Source organism: Taeniopygia guttata, chromosome 6, assembly GCF_048771995.1.
Source record: "Taeniopygia guttata chromosome 6, bTaeGut7.mat, whole genome shotgun sequence".
Lineage (NCBI taxonomy): Eukaryota > Metazoa > Chordata > Aves > Passeriformes > Estrildidae > Taeniopygia > Taeniopygia guttata.
Window position 1 is genome coordinate 26,955,319 of NC_133031.1, and position 12,834 is coordinate 26,968,152.

Here is a 12,834-nt window from a genome sequence, read left to right on the forward strand (position 1 = left end):
GTCCTGTCTGCTTGGGAGGCAAATGAGAGCCCTCCTGTGAGCTCCTGCCATGGCTTGGGATAGTGGCACTCCTCCCAATGTTAACACCAGTTTAGCACCCGAGATTGCCAGTGGATTTTGTTTCTAATTAATATTTGCAGGGTAAAAGACATTTATTTGTATAAATATATAAAAGGGCCACATTTTACAAGCCCCAGGTCCCACCCAAAGTCACTGCCTTTGTGAGTGAGGCCCACTCACCTGCTGAAAAATCCCTTGAGCCTGAATGTGTTGAAATAATTTGGTGTCCCAAGCTGTATAATATATTAAATGAATCACAGTACAAAGAACAGATGTTTATTCCAGTGAGTGCAGGACTCCAGACACAAAGTATTTGGTTACTGTCTGTCCCAGATAACGGTACAAAGCAGAGAAAAGTTGGGTTTTAACATTCTACATGTGTTCAGTGTAGAAACATTAAACCTTAAAAATGCAGCCTGGGTTCTGTGCCTGGCCTATGGGAACAGACCTGCAGTTGCCATGAGGCATTCCCAGGCTGTGCTCAGCACCTGAGCTCAGGTGCTGAGCACAAAGCTGGATGCTGCCACCTGCCCTGCACATTACACCAAACTGTGGGGCTTAGGTGCTTTACTTTGGTATCTGGCCGTGTTCCTTAACTCTCATGCCCAAGGAACAGTGATCCATAGATGATATCTGTGGGAGATTTGGGACATCTGAGACCCCACCTATGACACTTCAACCCTTTAGACACTGCTGTCCTGAGATCTAACTGCAGAACTGGGCTTTTCAAATTAGCTGCTTTCCTTAAAATAAAGGCTCATTATATTTGATTAGTTGGTTTTGTCTGTTAAACCAAAACTCTCGATTAGGAGTGAGAAAACCTGAGCTGTTTTGTTTTTTTTTTTTTTCCTCAAATGAAACATGAAGTATGAGGCACTCCAGAGAAGTCTGGGGGCCAGGGTGTCTCTGTCAGGCTGGCTGCTTGACTCTTAGCAATTTCATACAGGAAATGTTTACTCAAAACTCTGTAAAGGAGAAAGCAGGAGCCTAAGAAAGCAAATGAAGTAACTTTTCTCTCTGTGTAAAGACCATGCATATACAGGGATGCTCCTTGCCTGCAGCTTTTGTGCCCTGAACTGATTGTTTTATCATCAGCATTTACCCACCTGAGTCCTGCTTGGGGTCATTTCTAAAAGACCTGCAGGTCCAGGCTGTGCTCTGTGCCTGGGGACCCTGAGGGGATCTCAGCCTTTGGCCCCATAGGAAGGCAGTCAGTGGACAGCAGTGTGAAGATCTCCAGCAGCTTCTGTCACCTGCAACCAGTGCCCTTCAGCTGGCAGCAACTGTGGAAAATGAAAAGCACCATTTTTACATTATAAAATCTGTTTAAACAAACAGACCTTTGCTCGGAGAGAGCTTTGCCTCCTCCCACATCCCACCAATTGCTGTATCACAGGCAGTGCTTCCTGGCTGCATAATCTGAGCTTCACTCATAAAGAAGGAAAGATCTGCTGCTTCTTTTCTGTTCCTGTTTGCATCCCTCACCACCCTTGAAATGAGCTGTATCCTGAGTTATTCTTGTACAGCCTTCCCATTGTTCGCGTCACGGGTTATGAATTCTGTCCCTTTGGAGAAATATGAGCCATGTTATGGAAAAGCGAGAATGATATGGAGTCTGCACGAGATACTCGTGGATGTGACATACAGGAAAAGGATGAGTGCTTTGCTCTGTCCTCATGAATGAAGCCACAGGAAGGAGATGTGACAGGGGCACTGGGTGAGCTGCTGAGAAATTTCCATGGTTCCTGATTCTGCACTGGCTCAATTTGCATCCTCACCCTGCATTTTCATTGACTGAAAATGTTCCTCATAAAGGGCTCCCCTGGCACTAAAGGTCTTGTCTCTGCTAAAAGGTTTTTTAAATACCTAGGACCAGTGACTCAGACTTGATTTGCAGCATTTGTATCATGAGAACCCATGCTGATCAGGGCACAGGTACCTCAGTACAAACATCACCTGGGATTGAGCAGACCTGGTTATGTGTACCTGCTTGGCAAGGAGAGGCTGGGGAGCAGCCCCAGAGGAAGAGATCTGGGGCTTTGGGTGGATGGCAAATTAAATATGAGTCAACAGTGCCTGTCAGTCAAAAGGGCTGAGGCACACCAGGCACAGCATCACCAGCTTGTCAAGGGAGGAGATTGTCCCAGTCTGCTCTGCACTGCTGCAGGTACTCTGTGCCATTTGGAGCTCCTCAGTATAAGAAAAACATCAAACTATTAGAGTGTGTTCACTAAGATGGTGAAAGGCCTCAAGGGCAAGACTGAGAGGAGCAGCTGAGATATCTTGGTTTGTTCAGCTTGGAGAAGAGGAGACTGAAGGGTGTCTTCATTGCAGGCTACAGCTTCTTCACAGCAGGCAGGAGATGGGCAGGTGCTGAACTTTCCTGGGTGACCAGCGATGGACAGGAAGGAAGCTGTGTCAGGGGAAGCTCAGACTGGACATTAGGAAAAGGTTCTTCACTGAGAGGGTGTTGATCTCTGGAACAGACTCCCTGGGGAAGTGGTCACTACACCAACTCTGCCAGAGTTCAAGGAGCATCTAGAGGATGCTCTCAGTCATAGGGTTTATTTGTAGGTAATACTGTAAGGAGAAGGGAATTGGACTCAATGATCCTCACGGGTCCCTTCCAGCTTGAGATATTATATGATCTTATGACAGTCATTGGTTCCTTGCCCAACTTCCCACACTACATTGCTCCTATATTGTCATCAGCACTGCCAGCTGAACATTTGCAAGGAGAAAGACTGGCTGCAGTCTCCTCCCCAGGATGCCATTACCAGCCACACAAGGTGTATATTGCTGGAACAGGGGAAAAAGCCAAAATGCCACAGCCAAAGGCCTAATGCAGGCAGGTGCTGAGCATCACCAGTCTGGAGCATTTGGAGTTTGCTGCTGGGGCTCTGTGCCTGGGATCACTTGGCATTTTGTTCCCCCAGCCCCACTCTCAGCCCTGGCAGTGCCCATGCTCACCAACACGGGCTGCGCTGCCCAGCCCCTGCTCCTGCCCGTGCTCCTGCAGGCTGCTGTCATGTGCAAAAAGGAAGGAGAAGGCAAAACAAGCACAACCAGGAATCACCTAATATTGCTGCAGTCCTGCCAGGAAACAGACTGTAGAAGTTCCTGTATTTAAAAGCCAGGAGATGAGTTTTATTGTTAGTAGTTGTTATAGCAACCTGAGGTGCTGGAGAGTAATACATGCTCGGCGCGCTGCAACAGACTCTGACAAGTTCAAGACTGTTGCCTTGCTGCTAAATCTTGTTGCCAAGGCAATGCAACACAAGGCAAGAGCCCAGAGAAATGAATACTGCTGACAGCTCATGCCAGCAGGCCTGGGCTGATTAAAAGGGAACTTTTAAAAGCGATGCTAACTTAAAAAGTGCAGCAGCAGAAAGGAAATGGGAGCACAGATATGGAGGAGAGGATCCAGAGGAGGAGCAATGGGTTAATGTCAAGCAATAGGTAAAGGACAGTGGTTGATTAAAAAACAATGTGACTGAACAGGATGTCTTCACTTGTGATGCAAGAAACGCACCTCATTTTTGGAGGGAGTAAAAACAAAATCACAAAATCTTCACTTTTTAAATTTATTTAGCCTGGGCAGTACTGCTGTAATTTGAGTAGAAATCTTGGCTTTTTCCCAACAGTGTTGACAGCAAAAATAATTTTCTCAGTAAATTTGTTTAGTGGCACAGATATTATTGCTGCTGTAGAAAAAAAAAAACATTAAGTAGCTCAGTCAACTTTCAATTTTATGTTCATTTCCAGCCTTTTAAAAATTCTTCATGGTGAAAGGTTAGCTGGAAAAGAGATGAAGCTGCAAGCTGATTATTCTCCCCTGTCTATGATTCGCTGTTAATGTTGAGAGTATACGCTGAATTGAAGGAAGAATATTACCCCAAGGAGTACAGAGTCAAAATAAATGATCAGTGCTGAAGGAGTCAGGTAATTACATTAATTTCAACTACACATACAATATTTTTACATTGCTATGGGATACTAGGGTTCTGAAATTCAAGTACTGCAGAAGTACCTCAGATATACAGTGATCTCAGATGAACTTGTTGACTTGTCAATTGATTTGTGAATAAAAGCATAACATTTCTTGGACAATAGCCATAGCAGTATTCTGTTCTGCTCCCACTTATGACCCATATATTTTACATTTCCATGAATTATCAATATCTAAAAATGACCTCATGTTTTCCTATTTAATGACTACTCCATATGCAACATTCAGTACTGTAGTACTTTACCTGACCAAATGCCCTGTGTAGGAATTTGTTCTTCTGGCACCTGCTGTGGATCATGGAAAAGTCAGGTCTGCAAGTACTTTGAATTATATAAAAATGGGAAACTAAGACATGGGAAGTGATTTGCCAATTGTACTGGAATTTTTTTGTGTGTGCATTCCTTGGCAGAGCCATCTCTATTGACCTTCATAAAAGTCAGGTTTTTTAATTAACTGTGAAATATTTTTGTACTATTTTAAAATTCTTAAGCCATGGGCCAGGAAGCAGGTAGGTGACTGGTCATATGCTTGTAGCCATCATTTGGTTTCCAGCAGCTAAATTATCTTCAAAAAAGCTGGCAATGTGTTACTTGCACCCTTACTACTGTTACTGGCATTTTTCCACAACTGCCATAGCTAGCTGTGAGGTATTATACAATCAGAAAGAAGGGAAAAAATGGTTCAAGCAATTGTGAACATGGCATTGCCTCAGAGAATGTTTTTATTTGGAGACTGTCCATTAGATAAAGAAACATGAGAGTCCAAATTCTGGGCATCAGCTTTTTTTTTTTTTTATTTTTTATTTTTTTTTTTAATAAAAAAGCAAAAAGAAACTCTATTTTTAGTCTTAGTTTAACTTTTCTGCTGGTGATTCCACACGTGTTATTTCTTCATATATTCAGGAGAAGATTTTGAAGCCTTCCAGAATATCCTTTGGTTATTTTGTTTGTTTGTTTTTTTTTTTGAAGGGAAGCATACACAGAAGTCAGGCTGGTAAAAAGGCAAAATCATATGGGCAGGTCACACAGCAGCATCAACATTTAGTTGAACTGAAGGGACTGCAGAGCACTTCCAAGACCTGGCTCTCCTATCTGCAAGTCCCATCTGCCCCTAAAGCCTGTGACAAGAGGATCCTTCTTGGAATCTTTCTAGAGCATGTTTACCAGCCCGAGCCTGCTCCTCCAGGACAGATGGGATGCACAGGGGAACCTCAGACCCCCAGGAAGAACAGGGCTGAAAAGCACTGCAGCTAAATGCACCTTGGCACAGCCTCTAAAATGTGGATGCACAGCCCAAGGGCGTCCCCCTCTGCTTCCTTCTGCCTCCTGTCCCCCCTCCCTGCTGTGCACTTGCTCCAGAGCCACCCCCAGAGAGCAGGGAAGCAATGTGGAGCTGGGACAGCGTGTCATCGAGATAGCTACTGATAGCAGAGCAGACAGAGCTATTTCCAGAATGATTAATACTATTAGCACATGCTGAAGCTTTAGGCTAAACATAAGCCTTAGAGGAATGGATTTTGATGTAAAAAGTGAATAAATGAGACAACTGTCAGAACAATGAGTGGTGAACCAAGGAAAGATTCTTAGTGTAGGAGATGCAAAGCACTGCCTGCTGGCCTGTTTTCACTGAACCTGCTGGTAAAACTCCCCCTGCACTTCAGGCTGGAGAAATAGCTCAGCAATAGCATGTAGCACAGAGGTAACCCAACCAGCAGGCACCAAGGCTGCTCCCACACTAATCAGCTGCGTGGCATTTGAGCAGAGGCACGGCGATGGTAACACCCCAGGATCCAAGGCACGGACCCTCCCCAGCCCAAAACATGCTCCACTGCTCCTGGAGCCTGTTTGAAGATCTTTGTGCTGCCCTTTACTGTACATACCTTGAGTGCTTGCAAGAGTACCAGTGTGAGGGCTCGTCTGTCACTGAATAAAAAGCACGTCTCAAAAGGGCCATCTGACTTATGCTGTCTTCTCATAATCCCCATTCCAGAGGTCTCAAATGCCATAATTGAAAACCTGCTGTTCATCCCCTGAAAGTCAGGTTTAACTTATTGTAAGCAGCTCCCAGAAGGACAGTATTTTGCATAATCAGTTACAGGGGATATGTATAGCATTTTTCTGTTTTTCTTCTCCTGATGCTTTCTTCACAGGAGAGCAAGCAAATAAAATGTAGGCATAGCTGGAAAATGTCCTCTTCCCCACTTCCTTTTATTTACACCAATCATCAAGTCTACTTGTTTTCTTATGGCTATAGCATTGTATGTACAGTTCTTAGTTTAATTTTTGAAAATTTATTCTTATTTTTCTTGCATAAGACATCTTGAGAATAGATATATTGAATGGATTCACCAAAATCAGGTGGGTTTGTTACTTTAGATCCATGTCTGCAAAGAAGTCACATGCTCAGGGTGTTTCTCCTGAGTAGCTAATTCAGCTTGGGCCCAGCCACACGATCCCCCTTTTGAGTCTTGCCTTATGGCCTCTGAGGAATGTTGCATTGGCTGCGAGGGAATTACTAGGTCTTGGCAAGACATGTTAATATCTTCGCAAAGACTTGTTAGGGACCAAGACTTCAGCCTCCAACTATTTCCTCTGATAAAGCAGAGTATTCACAGCAGTTCATTAGTCTTGAATTGCCAGATTGACTTTGAGAGAAATGAAAGTTCCTCAGAAACCAGAGGGGCTCTGTAAGTAAAGCTGGTTGGTGTTGGCTGCCTGCTAGCAGGCTTCAAAACAGAAGCATAGTGTTGGATCCAGTTAGAGAAATCAGTGGCTCAGGACACTTTAGTCAAGGGTTGGGAAAATGAGCACCCAGGCAGAAGAAAGGTTATGAATTATGGCCATACCTGCTGTTACAGGATTTGAAAGACCATCTGTCAGGACAGGAAAAATTTTTACATGGGCATGTAAAATTGATGTTTTCTTCTGAAGATCTGCCCATGTTCATACAGCAAGTTTGTAGCAGCAACAGAATTACAGTCTTATTACAGCAGTTGTTTTGGGGGTTTTTTTAACACTCAGTGTATCTTTCCATTAGCATACAACATTACACTGATAATCCTTGAAAGCACCAGGGCATGAGTATCATATCTGCAGCTGGATCTATTTGCTAGGAAGCTCATTACACAGCGTGGAAAGAATTTTTGCTATCTCATTTTGAATCATTGATAACAATATCACAAGTGAAGGGAATGTATTGTTCATCCATGAGATGGGAGGGAACCATTCTCACAGTCCCAGCACATTGCTGTCCCAAGCAGCTGCTTGCAAGGCAGAGAGGCAACATCTGAGTTACCCATTTTGCAAACCAAGAGCAGTTTTACCTAAGCATGGGGGGCACAACACTGGTGCAAGGGACAGAAGGTGTATCACAAAACAGGTCCCTCCAATGATACAAAGCACTTGTATCACTGAGCTGAGCTCCAGAGCACAGCACAGAGAAAATTAAAGGAACCTGAGAGCTGGCCCCCAGCAGCAGCAGCAGCTCCAGCAGCTGGAGGGCTCCATCCAAGGAAGGGTATCTATCAGTCAGATGCTCAGAAATCCCAGCTGACTCACGGCCCCATTTCTTGGCTGCGTGCTGGCCTCTTTACACCTCTGCTGTTGGAAAAGGAAGTGGAACAGCCGGTTCTCATGTATACGTTCAACAGCTTTGAAAAGCCCCCCGCTGCAGAAAAACTCAGCAGAGCTGCAAGGTCTGGAGCTGGTTTCCTATCCGAAAGCCAGGCAGGATGCCTGATCTGTAGCTGCAGTTCAGCTTGACAGAGGGCCAACTCCAACACTGCTGTTCTCATCTGCTTCAGTGTCAGCTGAACGCTTGTGTGCCATTTTCCCATCCAGCATCGTACAAGCCTAAACCAAAGACTAAAGTACCCCCAGCTTTCTATAGAGCGGTGGCATGAATTACTGTCTTGTTCAATGCCATTTTCTGTCACCCAACAGACACTGGGATCCAAATCAGGGCCCCAGTTCAGCAGCTACTCAGTGACTTGTCCCATTCCAGCCTCCCTTGCCCTAGTTAGACACATGTTTAAAGAACTCACTACAGCCATGCTTAAGCCCTGAGAAAGAAAGGATCCCAGCAGAAGGGCAGAGAACCAGCTCAATCAAGCACACAGTGAGATGTGTTCAAGCTAACTAATGGGTAATCCTGTGTCTACATACCAAAAATACACAAGATAACTCACTGTCCTGCTTGGCAGAAGAGTGATATTGCCTCTTGGGGAACAAGTCCTCCTGGTCAAAGATTATCCTTGCAGAATAAATAATCAAACCAAACTAATACATGTATATATATATATATATATATATATATATATATACTCATATATAGTTCACATGGATTTATATGACAGGTTGCATATGCTTATGTCATCCCATCTGATGGGGTAGACACCAATGGGGAAGTTGTAACTACATAGAAAGAATGGGAATTTTCTGGTGAGCCTCAGCATGGCAGAGACTGTTCTCAGAGGTCGTAAAAGACTCCTGCAGCCTGCTAATTATACACTAGCCAAATCTTATTACAAACAAGTAATAAGTATAGGCACGTTCGTTGGTTTTGCTAATGACATTAATGTCCTTTTTGATGATTTGCAGAGCTCCTGGGGGCCAGAGACTCAATTTGTACTGATGTATCTCTCAGTCTGGTGAAGTCTAGGAAACTCTGGATGTTTGATAGTTTTTCACCATCTTTCTTTAGACAATCCAAGATCTGTTTTCTGCACAGTAGTTTGCGCTGGTTCATCTGCTGTATAACAGACACATTCAGAACTCTAATTAGATAGTGAATCTGTGTATTATTTTCTGGTATGTAAGTGATGGTATGTAGAATTACACATTCTTCTTAAAGGGAATTTGTGTTTTTACTTCTCCACAGTTTCCTTATCTCCCTTAGCTGTGACACTGAAGTCTGCTCTATAGATTCAGTTATCTTTCCCCTGTGGAGTCCCAGAGAGTTCAGATATCCCAGTTAAAACCACAGGCTTTGCAATTTAGGGTAAATCATCACAGGGTAAGAGACAGATTTGGAACAGGTTAGTACACATTCTGAAGAATTAGCAGGATATGCTGGGCAAAGAGAAGCAAAGGTTTTGTTCTTTTCTCTCTATCCACATACTTCTGTGACTGATTTGTTTTGAGTTTCCAGTGTCTGTTTGCACAGACCTGATCACTGGTCCCACTGCCCTTCTCCACTTCCTGTCTGAGAACAAATGGAGACAGTCAGCAGCAGCAATCTCACATCCTTTTGTATGAAAACCACTGAACACAATTTGTCCCACCAGGGAAATCCATGCTTTAAGTATGTGAGTAATCCACTGACTTCATAGGAATATCTCAGGATAGTATTTTTCAGCCTGCTCCGATGGCTGCAGTGACAGAAGGACACTGCCCTGAGCACACTCTGGCATGTGCAGGCGGCTGCCAGGAGCTCTCTGTAGGCACTGCTGGCCCGTGCTGCAATTTGGGGAACCCTGCTGTGCTGGGGCAGCAAGCTCCTGCCCCCAGCTTTCAATCCAGCCATTCCTAGCATTACACATCCCTGGGAATACACTCAGAAACTGCAGATGAAGTCATTCCCAAGAGTCTGCTTAGGTATTTGGGGCCCTTTACACTGAGAGGAGCTCAAATCTTATACTCTATGAATGGTTTTTAAAGGGAAAGTGGAAGTCTTTTTATAGCACATTAGCTGTTTGCTAACCTTGAATTGGTAAATTATTAACTCCTCTACAATTTGTTTACCCTTATTGTTAGATACTGCACTAATACACATTCTTCTATCTTACTTGCTTCCTAAGGAGCTTTGGCAGTGACAGTTACTTATCAAAATCCAAAATAAAACATTATTCATGAATTAATATTGTTTATGCATGTTAACAAATCTGAGGCTGATTCCAGTGCCATGCTGTCCTTTCAAGTGATCCATCAAATATGAAAAGCAACAGTTGGCCCAAACAGCTCTGAATTTGACTTGATGTCTAAACTTTGAAACATTTGTCCAGGAAATTACATCACACACCCCTCTGTGGGTCCTGAGATAGCACAAAAAGCACAGCCTGCAAAGATACCTCACCACTGAGGATAGGGATGACTCTATCTTTGTCCTATATTCAATTTGTCTTGGGGTAATGAAGAAGAAAGCGGAACTCCAGAGTAGTCACACAGAACCTTTTGCAGACTCGCTGAGTAAAGTGCACATCTACCAGCCCATGACCTTATGCTCTCATACTTCCATGCTCCTCTCCCCCAGGCTGTTGCCCTGGGCTTCCCAGCTGGTGTGTGTCTGGTGACAGCACACCCATGTCAGAGATGGCACTTGAGGTTCAAGTCACCATTAACGTGCTGACGAAGAATCCCTACCTTGTTGTTCAACCAACACGAACCTTTTGCCTGAGTGTAAATGGTGCTGAGCCAATAAACATGGGTTTCTTGATGCAAAGGGATGTGCTGTTCTCCAAATGCATCATCAGAATCACAGATTAGCGATGTCTTTTTAAAAATGTGCTCTGAACATGAGTTTTTCCTTCCAAAAATAACTTTTATTTTGTTCATATTAGAAGAGCAGGATGTTCTTTCCTGTCCTGAAGGGATAAGGAGGAAATGAGAACTATGGGGTTCTTATATGGTATGAACTACTACTCTTCTGGACTAGTGCTGTGAATCTTGATTTTTTTTTTTTTCCCTCCCCAGGCTTAGCATTTTATTCTCCATGGACCTCATTTTGCATTCATTCATGCTGATGTTACTCCAGTGAAGCTCTCTTTGATATCAAAGGCATTCCTCCATGTTTACAACCTCTCTCATCCTAAGGCAACAGACATTAGGAGGGAGGCAACCTACTGAAGGGAGTACATGCTAAAAGTCTCAATTCCCTTTCTGAATGAGATAAAGCCAGTTGAGAGACATGAGTGGGGGCAGAAAGCATCCTTTCCTGTACTCTGTGTTCAAGGAAAGAGACAGCAGTTTGGAGGAAATGTGAACGTAATGGACTGTACATTTGTATCCCATTGTACCGAGGTCTGACAGGAAACACTTGGGGCTTGATTCAGGAAAAAGTAAATCGTATCCCTTTATAACACTCTCATAACCCTGGTTATCCTGCAGTATTTGACTACATCCCTGTCTTTAATGTATATATTCTCACAGCTCTCTCCAGAAGACCAGAAGGAAATCTGGTCACTGGGGAGCAGGGGAGGCATGGGAAGAGATTTTACAATATTTTCCATCCGATGGCTCTCCTGAGTGACAGCAAAAGGCCAGCAGCTCTGCACTTTTAAACCAAAGGGACTCCTGAGCAGCTGCCATTATTGACTGCCACTATAAGCAGTTCCTGACATGAAGAAAGCTGCAAATACCAAATCTTGGGTGATTTCTGAGCAGACTCTGCCAAGCCCGTGAGAGCTGTTTGTTGCCATTGGCTTTCACTGTAATGTGTAGATGGTTGCAGTGAGTTCCCACCACGGGCAGGGCCAGAGACTCCTCAGCAGGCACTGCAGAATCCCTTGGTTAGAGGCTCACCCTGCAGCAACATGGAAAAAGTTCCAGCTCAGCATTCAGCAGCTTTGTTCCCCAGGCAGCCCGCTGGGCTCTGTGGGATCTGTGTCCCTGGAAATGCCTTTAACTGCTCCCAAGGGAGCCTCCCTTGGGAGTGACCAGGGTCAGGGAGCTGTTACAGCCCTTTGTCTGTGGGGAACGTGCAGTACCACCAGTGTTTGGCATTTTGCTGTACAGCTCACAAAGCTGCAAAGATTGGAAAAGAAACCAACCCCCCACACGTGACCCAGAAGAGATGGATTGAGGACATAATGTCCTTGATTGAAAAGGGAGGCACCCAGGAAACCTTGTGGTATATTTATTTTTTTTTTAACTAGAGCTAAAGTAATTTGGCATGTGTGTCCTCTGAGCTGCTTCCTAAACCACAGCTGTATGAGGAATTATCTAGCTGTTAGCTGAAGTAACTTCTCAAAAAAAACCCAAACATGTAGGTCATTAAAGTGCTAATAAAAAAAGAAGTTGATGAATCTCTGAGCAGTGTTCTGATTATCTCTCTGTGGGGAATGAAGAACTCATTAACATGAGCTCCATGCCACTCCCTCGTCCTTTCTCTGATTTTGGCATAAAGCAAGGAAACAAATGTTTGTGGTTTGGCCAAGTTTCTAATGAGTAGCTCAGCTAGGTCCACTGATTAGACACGTGGCTTTATGGAGGGTGAAAAGACTGCCCTACCATGTAAAGTGGCAAAGAGTGGCAAAGCATTTCTTCCACACTTTACTTCTCGTGTGGATTTTTAAAAATGTATTTAGCAAGAAATGTACACAGAGAGGGTTTCCTTGATGTGGCCAACAGAGAGAAACAGTGTGAGGTCCAGAGAGAGTAACAAAGGCCGGTGTATGTCTGAGGGGTCACTCTCCAAAAATTGTTCTTGCAGCTTGCTGTGTGTTTGGTTTCACTTGTTAAGGGGGGTTTTAATGCTAAGATACAGTCCAACTCCAAAAGAACAGTCCTGCCTATCATCTGTCCTCCCTGCTCCAGATGTTACCTGTCCCACTCCACAGAAGGATGTCTGCAGAGGCCTCCATTTGCTGCATCACCTGCAGGAGCTGCAGCACAGAGATCTGCCACACCACTGACTCTCCAGAAGCACCTCGCAGCTATTTTGAAGGAGGGAACAAAAGCTCCAGAAGTAATGGGAGAAGTCACTTCCATGCAGGAAAATTTCTCCTTGATCATGCTTGTAATCCTTTTATAGCCTGAATCATCAGTACT